Raw genomic sequence first — 16261 nt, 5'->3', positions numbered from 1 at the left:
GCCTTCTTCCATGACCCTCTAATATTTTTTTCCTTGAATAAAAGCCATCCTTTGATTTTAGATGGTTGATTGTTCTAAGTTGTGTATGCTACTTCAGGAGTGTTTTTGTCTTCTTATTGGCCTGTCTATTGTTTGGCCACCAGGGTGTGAGGTTTGTTCTTGATCGAAAGAGTTAATAAAGCCTGGGTTTCCACCAATCACTATCTAACCTGTAAGTGATTTAAGGTTTTTAGTTTGATTCCACATTTTTTCTCACACCCTAGTTCTTCTCATGTCAGGTTTGCAGAGATTAATGATTTCATCATGCAGCAGTCCATTGGACTATTGATTCCCAGGTGTCTCTCCTGGAGGGTAGAGCTCAAGTTAATCTCTTTTGAGATATAACTAAGCTGATTCGGGAAGAGGACCAAGCAGAGATCCCAAATCACATAAAGGTCATCAAGCAGCATCAGCTGGAAAGAGACAAGGACCTTTCTCCAAATTTAACAGAGTGAGAAACCTTTCCCTACAGCCAGCACTCACCATTTCAGACTTCTAGCCCCCTAACCTGTGAGGGAATAAATTCATTCAAACCATCTTCTTGTGATATTCCTATTATAGCTGCACCAAATAACTAAGACATATGTCATCGATCAGAACACTGCAAAAATAGAGATGAATAGGCCCCAAAAGTTTATAGAATAATTCCATTATCTCTCCATGCTACTTTTCAAAAAACTTTGGAACGTAAATATAAAGTCTCCTTATAAATATTTTAATTTTAAGTTTTCAAAAGAATGGCCCAAGCAAAGAATATCATTTGGCAGGTGAAGAGTTCAGTCTCTGAAGTTAGTTAGTATAGCAAATGAATTCCTTCTATTTGAGATAAACCATTGGATTTTCCAATGCTGTTGAGGAGTTTTGAACTCTTGACATAGATATTTAGAACCAAAACTACCTACACAGCCTACTGTCTGTTAGTCCGGGTAGACTAGAGAAACAAAAGCATGTACACTCACGTGTATAGGAGAGAATTTTACATCAAAGAGTAATTGTACATTAAGAAAACATCCCAGCCCACTCCAGATCAAGTCCATAAGTGTGATATTAGCCATAAGTCCCATACCAATCTATAAAGTCCTCTTCAGACTCACACGGAACACATGCAATGATGCTGAATGCAGTAAGATCACAGGCCAGTGGTTGGGAAGTCTTGTGGATCCAGTGGTGTTATAAGCATCTCAACACTGATAGGGGTCCCCACGTGGCTCCTCAGTTCTCAGGGCATGGGATCTATCAACGTAGTGCCAGGTGTCTTGTCAGTAGGTGTCTCTCAGGGAGTGAGCAGAGAAAGGAAGTGTCTGCTGCCACCAAGAAGGAAATACAGGAGTTCCCAGAATCCTTAGGAGAAGGCCATGCCCACAGAGAGGCCTCATTGGCTATGACCCGATTGACAGACTAGTCTCCACCCCATTCACTGTTAATCCTCTCTAGTCCCAAACTGACACCAGCTTATGTAACTACCATGCTGTCCACATGAACATGCTTTCTCTGTTACTCAGGCTTTAGCAGCATAACTCTAATATCCTACAAAAGTATCCCAACTCCTTGAACTCTGTGCCCAGGCTCATTCACCCAACATGGTGATGCATTTTTCAAGAGCTACGCTAGAAGCATTCTGTTGGAAAACCTTCTCCCATCCACCCAGTGTTTAAATTCTTTCTATTACTCTGTTGCATCTTAAACAAGCAAGCAAACAATATCATAAAAAACATAAAGAAATAAGTAATCAAAGTTCTATAGAAGGTTGGGTATCCAAATCTGACCTGGTTCTGTGTGTGTGTGTGTGTGAGTGTGTGTGTGTGTGAGAGAGAGAGAGAGAGAGAGAGAGAGAGAGAGAGAAGCGAAAAGAAACTCGCTTTTGTGTGCTTTCTCCTACCTTGCCCTCCCATTATGCCTGATGTTCTCATTCTTCTAGTTTGAGGATAAAGCACCAGTTAATGAGGTTCTCATCAATAGTTTGCTTTTATTTTCTTCCCTCTTGGCCATAGTCTATGTCCGTTTGTTCTTTCAGTTCCTTTACGGGTCACGCCCCCCCTTCTAATTAAGGAGAGAAACCTTTTTAAAATAAACTTCCATAATATCAAACTAATTTTGTCACATCGCAGTTTCTTCCTTGACGTACCTACACGAAAAACTCTAATGAGGTTCTTCCTAGGGAAACTTTTCCCATTTCGTGGACTTTGCTTCTTGCCTGAAGTTTCAAGTGGGTAATGATATATCCTTCTGATGTCCTGAGGATTGATATCTCTCAAAGTTTTCTCCTGAAAATCTCAGTAAAAGCAAATCTTTCTGGTGGATAATAAGAGCCTAACCATCAGCAGATTGTAATACATAGAAAGCGTATGAAGCCATTAGGGTTTATGCCATTTCTCACGGGGAATTGATTTCCACTTGTCGCATATTCAATCTCAAGGCAACCAGAACGCATTCTGTGATTTAACCAAAGGGTTGCTTCATTTTTTCCTCATTTATATAAAATTTAGTGCTCAAATATAGTGAAATAGTATTTTAAGTACAAGCAAAAAACTATTTGTTTTTATAAACGAGTAAATTGGTTAAACGGTATGTTGTGCTTACCATGTCTAAGTATATCTTCAAGGTTTTTTCTTTCCTTCCTTGAGGTGAGGAATCTGGTTCTCCATGTTCTAGGTCAGTATATCTCAAAAAGTGATACAAGAACTTCTTGTTTTCAAGTAACTCGTGGCTTTTCTGATCATATGAATAAGGGATCTGTATTTTTTATTAACATTTTCAAGTAATGATTTCACATTACAGTTTAAGAATTTCCTAAGAATGCAATAATACTGTGCTAAGGAAAGACAGCAGTTTGTGGAAGGTTTTCATTACATTTCAGTTCCATTAGGCCAGAGAAATGTAAATCCCCCTTGTAGAAATAGTACCAGTCTTTATGTTTGAAACAAATTCTGTATTTGAAATTGTAAAAGATGGCTTTTCACTTTTATCAGATTTGGAAACCCTGTGGAGTGGTTCTAGTGTGTCCTGGGCTTGTTTTTTTGTTTTGTTTAATTGTTGTAATTAGAATTTAGGGAGAAGGAGTGATTTTCAAGGCAATGGTTAAATGCAGAAAGAGATTACCCAATAAACTGTTCACTCAAAAATAACTCTAAAACCAACTCATTGTCTTCTAGCCAATGCTGACTCATCATGACCCTAGATAAGGAAATCCATCATTATCTTGATTAATGGGTGCTTTCCCCCTGTGAGAGACCATACATCTGAAAAAGAGGCTTTGGTTCTGTTGAAAGCTGTTGTAGAGTTGAGGGATAAATGGATGCCAGCCAGAAGCAGGATCTTCAAGGTGGTGAAAAACTGTGCAAATGTTCACTGCAGATTAGTAAGCAAGCACAAGTAAACCTGATTTACCTTGCTTATTGGTTCCTCTGAAACCAGTTCAGGGGTCCTCAAACTTTTTAAACAGGGGGCCAGTTCGCCGTCCCTCAGACCCGTTGGAGGGCTGGATTATAGTTTTATATAAATAAAACCTATGAACACATTCCTTTGCATACTGCATATATCTTATTTTGAAATAACAAAACAAATGGGGCAAAAACACCTGGTGGGCCGGATAAATGTCCTCAGCGGGCCCCATGTGGCCCGCAGGCCAGAGTTTGAGGACCCCTGGAGATGTAAGGTGAGAACAGAAGAATGTGACATCCACACGGAGCACCGGTGCTGTGTGGGCACATTTACCATTTCTGTGTGGTAATGCTCCTCACAACATCATGGGACCTCATGGCGAGTCTTTGCAATGGCAAGTCTTTGCATTGCTCTTGCCCCCACATGAAACATGGATGCATAAAGGTACATGAGCATTTCGGGGCACTGTGGGGTGGGGGGAAATCTTCCCAAATCCTTGTGTCCCTATGACTTGAAAAGCCTGGAGAGTCATAGAGCTCAGTGATATTTCAGGGAAACAGACAAAGGGAAGGAATTGAGATCTCAGTGCCAATTCAAGGGCTGAGAATTGTGAAACACAGAAGGAGAATGAAAGAAACTCCAGAGATCACAGCTGTTCCTGGAAGGGACCATAAAGGCTTTCAGTTCTTTGTGGCCATGCCTGGTGAGAACAAGAAGGGAGTGTTAGCTAGCACAGGGGGAAGAGAAAGGGGAGAAGACAGGAGACCTCCGGATTGAAGAAAGGATAGCCGTGCAATATGTTATCATGATCTCTGTGCTTTTTCTGATACTGTGTCAAGCACTGTATAGATGGCATCCAATTCAATCTTCACAAATCTTTACTTCTAAGGAAAGAATCAGTATTTGTATTTTCCAGATGAGGAAGAAAGGCCCGTGTGAATGCATCACTTGCCCCATGCTCGCATAGCTAGTGGGGCTTGTTTCAGAAGTCAAATCTAGGCCAAACTTCTAAGCAATCTTCATAGAAGAGTCACTTTGATCTAAAGCTGAAGAGAGTTCCTCCCCTTGAAGGCTAGAAGAGCATCCAGGTGGCAAGATGGTAAAATCGAAACCAGTTGGAGAGAGAAGGCGGGTGGAAATAAGCACGAGTCAGTCTCTTTCTTTTTGGAATTTTAGTATCTGCAAAAACACACACTGAGACCTACTGCTCTAATTTGACGGTTTAGTCATCTGAGCTGAATTGCTATTCCTTGCTAGCCTATATGCTCCTGAAGAGCTCAGGAGTAGCAATATGGTCATGGAAATCAAGGGCAGATAAAGGGATGATCTGAATTTTGGAAGAGAACTTTGTCCATAAGTGTGCAACGAGAAGACTTCTTAAGCTCATTGGCACGACTGCATCTATACATCTCTCTGTATACTAGTACCATACTGCCTTCATGGCTTTAACTTTGTAGGAAAGTTATGAACTAAGAAAATGTAAGTCCTCCAAACTTGTTATTTTTCAACATTTGCTTGAAGATGCTGGCTCCCTTGCATTTCCCTATGTATTTTAGAATTACCCTGCTCGTATGTGCAAAAAAAACCAAAAGGCAGTTGAAATTGTGATAGAGGTTTCCTTGAATTTGAAGATCAATTTAAGAAGGGTGGCTAAGTGTCCTCCTCCTAACTGTGTGCACCTTGGAAATGCACAGGTCCCAGGAAAGTTACCTTCCGCAGGGAGATGACTTTCCAGATGTGATTCAGTTCAGGAACTAGAGATCAGGATAGTTTCCTCTATTACGGCCTTTAAACAAGTCCAGTCAAAAACACCTCAACACAGCAAGGTAAAGGGTACTTTACAAAAGAACCTCACCAAAGAAGGGATGTGACAATGGGAGCAGACGTTTGAGTGATGTAGCCCAAAGTTGAGGAGTACCAGACTCCTCTATGAAATGGAAAAGCAAAGAAGATAATCCCATCTGGAGCCTCCAGAAAGCCTAACCTCTACTGTCACCATGAGTTTTAGCTGCATCAACCTACTTCAGAGATTTGCCTCCAGAAAATTAAAATAATTTTTTGTTGTTCTCAGGCACTAAGTTAGCGATCATTTTTTGGGGGTTCAGATTACAAAAATCAATTCAGGACATATTATCATGTCAACAACATTAAGCCCTCCAATCCATGACATGGGATATATTTCCAATTATGTAGCTCTTCGCACATTTCTTCTCACAATGTCTAATAATTTTCAGTGTACAAGTTTTGCACTTTCCGGGTTAAATTTACATTTCAATATTTTATTCTCTTTGATGCTTTTGTAGATGAATTGTTTTCTTAATTTTTATTGTTTATATTATTCATTACCAGTATTTAGTGATACAGCTGATGTTTCCATGTTACTCTTACATCACACAGTGGGAATTTAATTATTCTTCTGATATTTGGCTAGAAAACTAAAAAATATCAAGATTTGGAAGCTGCCGATCCATTTCTCTAAGGAAGCTACCCTGCCCAGGGGTTCGTTTTCCCTGGATTCCTCACAGAAGTCTTTGTTGACTCCATATTTGTTTTCTGTTTCCCTAACTGCACAGAGCTGCAGGCCTCTTTTACTCTAAAAAGTTCAAATAATACTTGCCTTCATCTCTGAATTGTAATGTATTCCCTAGGTAAGCAGTCCACTCTGTTGTGAAAGATTTCTTTAAAGTGTAAAAAGTTTGAGGGCTAAGATTCAACTGGCCCAAGTTACGATGCTATTAATCATTTCATATGCATGTCAACCTGGACTCTGAACAAGGAAGGCAGGAGAATGCATGCCTACGAGGGTCGTGTTGGGAAAGACTATTGCATCTAGCATGGACTTCCAGAAGAAAGAATAAATCTGTCTTGAAAGATGTGCAGCCAGCATGCTCCCTAGAAGCCCGATGTACAGGACAACCTCCTCTGTAGAAGGACATCAGGCTTGGCAAAGCAAACGAGAGGGGGGACAGAGTGACTGCCACATGGGCTTAATCTCAGCCATGCTTTTGAGGAGGATGCAGCTAGGGCAAGGTTTCATTCCATCGGACAAGGAGTCATTATGAGAAACAAACATACTGCCAGCTAGCAACAACATATACATGATCAGTGCCACTCTGAATATTCATAAGAGAAATAGTAAAACCTCCATAGGAGCAGGAAAGAAAGTGTCCACTTCTTGAGTCATCTACTTCCTCCTAGCTTCCTCGGGGCTTACTCACAGAAGTTCTATAATTTTGTTATGTTCATTCAGATGAATTCCGAAGGACACTAGCCTCGATCAGAGAGAATCTCCAAAAATTAGCAAGCCACGTCATCAATATTGTCACTCCTTAGATAATCAAGAACCCAAGTAGTCAAGACCTTTCAGAGAATTGACATTCCCCAAGAGAGTTGGCATTATGAACAGGATATTTGATTTTAGAAGAGTGGAATTTCTTTGCTTCAGGACAGACAGCCTGAAACACTCAAACCAAAGGAGACACAATTAAAACCCCAACCCTGGATATGTTCATTACAGCCACATAAAAACTAGCATTTCACACCTTGTCAGAGCTATCAGGTAGAGCTGTCCTTGAATCTCATTTTCATTCCAACAGAAATACGAGAAGTCATAACACTTCTCAGGAAAAAAGGAAGAAAAGAAAGAAAGAGAACACTTTCTTCGTGGCATGATTTTCTGTGATCACGTCTGATGGAAAAACAAAGCAACGTACATTTAAAATATTGGGATGCATTGGGTTCCTTGTAAACTGTTTCACCTGAAGATAGGGAAAAAAAGCTCTAAGTTTTCCATATTTAGAAATTTACATTAGTAAATGCCCCATGAGACATAGATTTAACATACTTATTGACTTACTCTGGTATATTTGTCCATTTTAAATATATTCAATCTTCTAGATTTTTATGTGATAAAAATGGAGGAAATTGCATACACAGAGATTTATTTTTATGAAATCTTATTTTTCTTCTGTTTCAACAGTGAAAATAAAACCTACCAAAAAATAAAATGGAGAATAAGATTAATTTGTGTCAGTTTTCTTAAAAGTCCACATTTTTTTATTTTTTAAAATTCTTCACTTGTGAACATCTATTTTCTGAAGGCTAAAAAGATGGAGGACATTGGTATCCTTGAGATAAACCATTTAGTTGCTTAAGAAAAACGGTAATCACATAATCAAATGGATTAATGATTGACTACAGACAGGTGATCAGTTGTGTATCAAAGCAAATTAGGTAAAATGCAAGTGGTACATTTGGAAGATAGAAATGTAAATAGTACAAAGTGAGCATAGAAATGTTCAGTGTAAGATTCTTTCAACTCGTCAATGTTAAAATGTTTCATAATAAAAAGTTTGACGAAGACTAACTAAATGCAAGGGACAGCTAGGGTTGAGTTGAGGGGCAATGGGGAAGAACACTTCACCCAGGTCCTCAGTATGCCTTCTAACAAAGCCAACGTGAGGCATGCCAAGGAGCAGCATAAGCCAAGGAGAAATATGTGAAATGAACTACATAAATGATACAGCCTCACGTGTATCCGGCTCCTGGAATAAAATGTTTGAATAGAATATAAATGATGAATGGCATTCACTAAGCGACTTGTGGCAACCCAAGTCACTTGAGCTATCCCAAACAATTTGGTCATGACAGGTGTATAATCAAAGAAGGCCTGACTTTTAAAACACTGAGAATTCTATTTATCTGGACTTTCTGGAAAAGTTGTTTTCTTGACAACAGGTTGTGTGAAGGACATCTTGGCGTGAATTCGTGCGTGCCCAACGTCTGGCAGCCTCCTTTCCTCGTTAAGTACCTTTATAATAGATTCTTTAAAATGGTGAAAATATCTTAGTCGTGTCAGCGACTCATTTTCACCCAGGTCCTCAGTCACTAGCTTCTCTCCACACCAAGATAACCACTCTCCTAATTTTCTTCAGTCATCCCTTCCTTAAATTTTCTTATACTTTTAACACAAAAGTGTGAATACTTAAACACTTCCATGTATCTTTATCTTGGTTTTGAGTGTTGTGTATAATGGTATTATACTTGGGATTCTACCATGTATGTAATTTTAGGGTGAAGTTCTCTGCATGGATATTATTTTTGTGAGATTCATTCACGCTGTTCAGAGTAGCTATTTTTTGTTTATTGTCATGATAGTCAGAAGCTGAGTAACTGCCAGTTAGGCTAGTGTTACTACAAACCTCGGGCTGTGTTTACTCATGTTCAGACTCCTTTAGCACATCTGTAAATACAATACTGTTGAGAGTATCAAAGATCCGAATTGATGGCCGACAGGATAGAAATATCTTTAAATTTCATTGATAATGATTAACAGTTTTCCAAAGTGATTGTATTAATACATCCTGCCACATGGAGTTCCTGGTGCTTCCAATTTCTTTCAAACCTTGCTGTCATTTGACAACTATTTTTACAATTCTCACGATTTTCATAGATTTTGAATGTTATCAAACAACTGTTTTGATTTTTATTTATCATGTTAATTAAGATGAGCAATTTTTCAGATGTTTACTGGTAACCTGAAAATTCTCTGTTTGAAATGCCTGTTCAAATACTTTGCCCATTTTCTACTGAATTGTCTGTGGTTCTGTTTTTAATTTTCGATATTCTTCATGTATTTGGGATAGAATCTCTTTGATAGGGATATTGATAGAGATATGTGTTGCTAATGTTTTTTCCCCCGTTGTGCATACTTCCTTCTTGGTATTTTGTTGATAGGAGGAGGCTTTTAAAAATATGTGGGGGGAAAATCATTATCCTTTACTTACTTTATTATTTTATTTTTTTAATATGATAGTTTTACTTACATATTTTATACTATCCAAAATATCTATGCACATATAATTCTGTATTTTTATTCCCATGGAGTGGAGTTATACAATCATGAAAGCAATTAACTTCCCCTTCGCACCCTTGCCCCCCTTCCAGTATCCTCAGGGAACCATTACTCCTGTTACTATTTCTCATGGGTTATCTATCTTGACTTTCATATACTGAACAATGTTAAATATACAAATGAACATGTGCATATACAATATGATTAATAAGGTAAAACAAATAAAAATCATAATAGTAAGGGGAGGAAATATTAAATAACACAGCAGAGTGCAATGGCATACTGCACCCTGTATTTATCATCCTTTCCATGTGGCCCTTCTGAGAGGCACTGTCCAATTACCTCTCAGGTGAGTTTGGGGGTCTCTATTGCATCCATGCTCCTTCATATCAGGTTGGTGGCATGTTTTTGAAAGTCTGACACCTCTTCCCGTCGACGCCTCGTGATCACACACGCTGCTCTGCTGCTTCCATGTGGGCTTTGTTGCTTACCTGCTAGTTTACTTTCTTTTGTCCATGAATTATTTGAAACTTCCTTGTATGAATTTAATTTATATTTATTGGTTTACTTATATTTAAAAATTTTAATACAGGATTTTTTATCCTTCTGACTTTTATGATAATATGTAATAAATAATTTTCTAAAGTCATGAAAATAATGGAATTCCTAGATATTTTTTCATATATAGTGGTAAAATTCACCTAGAATGTATTTTGGTTTTATTTATTTTTAATGTATATGCAGTGGCAGTGAGTTATTTAATGTGGCTCTGTGTGATCACGAAGTGTCACAGGGATCAGGTATCAGGCATCAAAGAACAAAAATATCATATCATTGTGAATGAGGGGCAGTGCAGAATGGGGACCCAAAGCCCATCTGTAGGCAATTGGACATCCCCTCACAGAAGGGTCACGGGGAGGAGATGAGCCTGTCAGCATGCAGTGTAGCAACAATGAAACATACAACTTTCCTCTAATTCTTAAATGCTTACTTCTCCCCACTATCATGACCCCAATTCTACCTTACAATTCTGGCTAGACCAGATGATGTACACTGGTACAGATAGGAATTGGAAACCCAGGGAATCCAGGGTGAATGATCCCTTCAGGACCAGTAGAGTGAGTGGCGATACTGGGAGGGTGGAGGGAAGGTAGGATAGAAAGGGGGGACCAAGTATAAGGATCTACATATAATCTCCTCCCTGAGGGATGGACAACAGAAAGGTGGGTGAAGGGAGATGTCAGATAGTGTAAGATATGACAAAATAATAATTTATAAATTATCAAGTGTTCATGAGGGAGGGGGTGAGGGGAGGGAGGAGGGAAATTGAGGCTCTGATGCCAGGGGCTTAAGTGGATAGCAAATGTTTTGAGAATGATGAGGGCAATGAATGTACAAATGTGCTTTACACGATTGATGTATGTATGAATTGTGATAAGAGCCCTCAGTAAAATGGCTTGTTTTTTTTTAAATGTAGCTCTTCTAGCCAAAGTCTCTAACTCCCACCACAAGGCTTTTTTGTATGGATCTCAGTAAGAACATTGGGAAAGTAACTGATAGGATTCACTGGTGACCAAATTCATAGGAATGTCACCCTGCTGCTTATAAAATGAGGCTTCTTGCATAGACCCAAAGCCCATCTGTAGACAATGGAACATCCCCACAAAGGGGTCACAGGGAGGGGATGAGGCAACCAGGGTGCAGTAGAGCACCGATGAACTACACAATATTCCTCTGGTTCCTTGTGGCTTCCACGCACACACCCCACCCACCCACCCACCACCCCAGTGATACATCTCACTTCAGATTAGACTGGAGCATGTACACAGGTGTAGATAAGAGATAAGTGCTCTCGACACACGCAACCCAGGAGCAGGAATGGGAAGAGAGATGCCTGATGGGAAAGGAGAAAAGAGGGGGCAGGAAGAAGGGGTAACTGATCACAATGATTGACACACAATCACACATACCCCTAAAGGGGAAAGAACAATGGAAACCGTGGGGGAAGGGACAGAGTGGTCAGTGAGAGACATGAAAATAATAATAATTTATGATCTATCAGGGGGTCATTGGGGGTGGGATAAAAGAGGAGCTGATACCAAGGACTCCATAGAAAGTAACTGTCTAGAGAAGAATGATGGCAACATACGCACAAATATGCCTGATACAATTGATGTATGGATTGTAACAGCCCTCAATAAAATGATCAATAAATAAACGAAATTTACTCAAATTCATCATCTGATGAACAGATGGGTCCGAGTCTATTCCAGACTTTAAAAAGAATGTCCTCTGGACCTTGAGATCTGAAGCAGCAAACACTTAAATCCAGAAGACAGGTGAGACAACGGAGAGGCAGCAGGAGGGGTCAGAGCATGAAACAGGTGGGGTGCCCCGCTCTAGGAATGAGCAGAACTAATTGCTTTTGAGCACAAGGCTGGCTTGTGAAGGAGTTGCGGCTGGTCACTGAGCAGGGAAGCGCGGCTTGCGAATCCACAGATGTGGAGCTGAATGCTTTCAGGCTTCTAGCTGGAGTGCAGTGCCCTTTGGGTTTTTGTTAGTAGCCCCAAAAAACTTTGTAACACGTCCTGCTGATCAACTCTATCCTGAGCATTTTTCATTTACCTTGAAATCTGTTAACTTCCTTAACCTTGAAAACATGAATATTGACAGTGCGTTCTGTGTAGCTGTTGTAATGAATATTAGAAACTAGACATGAGCTGAAAATGCTAGTAAAGACAACATGGTATATTTGGTTGTCTCACCAACATAATTTTGCTACAAATATCTTTTTCCCAGGGATCTTGGCATCATACGGTCATTATGTTTTTATAATTTTCTATATGATATTATAATGTATTATATTATATTTCACCCCCCCTCTTTTAGTTTATTTGTCTATCCAAAATGAAGTACTTCACCTACAAGGAGTTCTGGGTGATGACGACCCCACGGGAACGCAACCCTTGTTAAGAATCCACATTAGTAAACCCAGTGGTATTAGCAGTTTAGGTACATGCAATCATGAGAGGACACATGACATCAAGACATTATCATGACTGTAACATTATGTTCAAATTATTATAAGCATGTATTTGATGTTTTATTCACACAGAGGTATGCTGTATGCAGAGGCAAGCGTTAGACTTACATACACATTTGTTTAAAGATAGATTTATGAATGGAACTTATTTGTAATCTAGTGATTACCTATATTACCTTTGCCTTGTAAAGTCTTGACACTAAATAGAGAAAATCATTCTACCATGTTCAATTTTAAAATTGTCTTATTATTACTGGCCCTTTTCACTCCACTAAAAAAATTAAAATCAATGGTCAATTTAATAGGATCATATTAAATTATATTAAATCTGTGTATTACCTTGAGGGGACTTACATCTTTACAGAAGTCAGGATTCCAAATGATGTTGTATAGTTTTATTTTATACGTTTTAAACATCTTCCATTAGAATTATTATAGTTCTGTGTAATATCACCCAAAATCCACAGATCAGTGATCACTTCATTGCATGTTCCCTAAGGGAAAGTGGTGTCATAACCAGCTTTAGCCCACCACACAGAATATTACAACCACATCAGAAAAAATGTTCTGTATCCACTCAATTACTTTTGATATATCAATTTTTAAAAAAGCATCCAACAGGTGAGATTTCTTTGTATTGCACTTATTTGGATCAACATTTTAGTTATGAACATTTATATTATGGTTGCTCTGTAGAATAGCATTTTGAAAAGCATGCCAATTATTTATTTATCTTACTAGTCATAATATGATCCATTTCAGAAAGAAGTTGGTAGAATTCATAACGTTCTTCATCACGGGCTTTGGAGGTTGGGACAGTAATTGCAAAGAGGGAGGAACAGTAGTTGGAAAATAGGGCCTTGGTGACAGATGGAAGGTAGAGATCCCATGACTGGATTTTACAAGACCAGCAACTTCTTCATTGCAGTTGCCTTTTTCAATGACAAAAAAAAGATGGCTATACACATAGACTTCTTCACGATGGGATACTCAGGAATCAAATCGACTACACCTGTAGGAGGAGAACATGGGTAAACTCAACTATCAGCTGCCAAAATGAGGGCAATGGCTGACTATGGAACAGATCATCAGTCATTGATATATAAATGAGAGTTGAATTCGAATAAAATTAAAACAAGTCTCAGAGAGTCAGCATAAGACCGCTAGTACATCTCTATTGAATTTCAAAGGATGATTGCAAGAACAGATATAACTTACCAAAATCTAATGTCAGAAGACCAGACGATCCTTTGGATAGCATTGAGAGCATCACACATGAAGAAAACAAGAGATCAAAGTAGATGTCAGAAGAGGCTCAGAAACTTGCTCTTAAGTGTAGAGCAGCTGAAGCAAGTGGAGGCAATGACAAAGTCAAAGAGCCAGACGGGACATTTCAAACGGCAGCCTAAGAAGGTAAAGAACTCTGATGAAATGTGCAAAGGTTTGACGTTAGAAGACCAAAAGAGAATTCACACACTAGCTTGGGACTACATTTCCCAGAAATCCATGCTACCTCCAGCAGAATTCCCTCTTCTGTATGAATATTTAAAAACTTGTTTTCACGTGAGCAGGCAAGAGAGCCAGAGAGCCAGACTTGCAGACTGGTGGGGTAGTTTCTATCTCCCAGGAGAGTCTTAGTAAAATGTATCAATGTGAAATCCCAACTCCCCAAAAAATGAGAGCGAGAAGGAACCTAAAGGGGATATAAAAGCTGAAAGAACTGAAGAAAGAACCATGCCTTGAATTGTAACAATAAGGTATTCCATGGACAAAACATTGAACAAAGCTGAAAACCTCAAAGGAAGATGGACGGGAGGGGGAAACACCAGAGGCTTATTTCCTATGTAGATCCACAAATGTATCATGGGCTCTGACTGCCATCCACAGCCTTTTGAAAACCAAATTCTCACAATGTAGACTCTGATCCTACTCCCTCCTTCATCATTGGATTATGTGACTTACAATCCTTTGGTCACTGATGTTGGTGTGCTTTGTCCATGTGGACATAGTGGACATCTCACATAGAAGGCTGCTTGTTTGGAAACAAGCCTTTAAGACACCAGACACTATTTTATCTGATAGCTGGGCACCATCTAATTTCTTCGCCACATTTTGCTCTAGCACCCATAACTTCTTTGTTCCCACCCTGAGGGTGAGTATCAAGCAGGGCCATGATGTAAGAACTAACTGTTCTTACATCTAATGATTTCCCTCTATCCTTAATAGAGGGATGTGAGGACAGTGGTTACCAAGTAGAGTGTATTGGAGAGAAGACTACAGAAGATCTAAGAGATAAACCTGTCTTGAACACTTAAAACTTTGTCAGTTGATCCCCCCTCCGAGGCACGTTATATCTGATGTGGGTTTCAACATTTTCTGCATTGTTTTTGTTTCTGTTTGTTCATATTGGGGTTTATCTTATATGTGTTATGTCATTGGTGCCACCCTCTTTAATTTTTGTTATATGTTTTCAGTATATGAGTTGCAGAATTAATTAACCTCTCAGGGCAGCAAGTAGAATAAGGGTTTTGGGGGAGGGTGGATAGTGGTAGGTGAGGCCATAAGGGAGCTGATGTCAAAGAGTTCAAGAAGGAAAAGAGTGTTTTGAAACTGGTTGTACCATACTGCATTGTGTCTGTATTAACTCCCAATTAAAAGAGTATTAAAAATAGAAACGATACAGAGAGCCACTGCTCCAAAATGAACTGATCTACTTTAAATAATTCCATGATGTTGCATGTAATCAAGAATCATGGTACCACAAAAAGAAGTCCTGGCTGCACTGAGGCAGGAGTGAAAAGGTTCTGGATTTGCTGCAATACCAACTGGGATGTCTCAGCAGACTGGTGAAGCACTGGGAGCACTCACTTGCCTATTCCAAGAAAGCTAGAAGACAGCTCGCTGGCCGGCCACCTGATTGGGAGAAATCTTTGTGTCCATTCAAGGACAGGTGACCCCAAAGAACACATAAATTATATAACAATAGCATTCATGTCACATGCAAATAAAATTTGGCTGAAAACAATTCAACAATGGTTGCAGCAGTACCTTGACAGGGGGCTGCCAGACATGCAAGCAGGATTCAGAAGAGGCCACGGAACAAAGGATAGCATTACCAACTTCAGATGGACCTTGTCTCGTCTTAGAGAATGCTAGAACTGTGCTTAATTGTGTTTGGCTGACGAGGCAAATACAGAAATACTGAGCAGTTTAAAATCAGCAAAGGTGTTTGTCGGTGTTATATCCTTTCACTATGCTTATTCAATTTCTATGTGAGGAAATAATTAGAAAAAAAACGAATTATATAAAGAAGAATTCAGCATCCAAATTGGAGGAAGCTCAGTAAATAGAATCTCAGTAAATAAAGCTCGATAGCATACGCACAATTCCTAAGACCAATAAAAGTGCTAAAATCAAAGCTTTATTAAGGTAGAAAAAGTCATTTTTATTTTACAGGCCCATGTTCAATAGGACAAGGGTATGGAAGGTTGGGTCCATTGGGAAGCAGACTTTGTAACATGAATAGCTTGCAGGTTTAGGTGTGGTAGAATGTGTTCTTATGATAAACATGGAAAAGAAAAGGCAGCAGATTTGGGCATTAGGAGAAGTTGCGCTATGATGTACTCTCAGCAGAAGCCTCAGGGAAACCCAGGGAAGCTCTGAAGTTGGAATGGACTTTATATTTTTTTCCAAATTTGGGTAGAAAATCAGGGGATTTATAGCCCCATGCCACTCAGCCAATGCTAGCCCTAAGGCATGTGAGACCTTGGACAAATATTTTTGTGGGATCATGTTGAAAAATTTTTAAAAAGATTCTTTGCTAGCAAAATACAAGAAATAGAGTCAAGTTTTACAGGTGCATCTAGCATGTCTTCTTTATGACAGTTTTTCCGTGACCCCTGGGAGAGTGAGCTTTCCCACCTGCTCTGTGAGGCTTAGCAATG

The sequence above is a fragment of the Tenrec ecaudatus genome, chromosome 14, assembly GCF_050624435.1.
Source record: "Tenrec ecaudatus isolate mTenEca1 chromosome 14, mTenEca1.hap1, whole genome shotgun sequence".
NCBI lineage: Eukaryota > Metazoa > Chordata > Mammalia > Afrosoricida > Tenrecidae > Tenrec > Tenrec ecaudatus.
The sequence above is the reverse complement of the archived record's forward strand: the minus strand, read 5'-3'. Positions refer to the sequence as shown.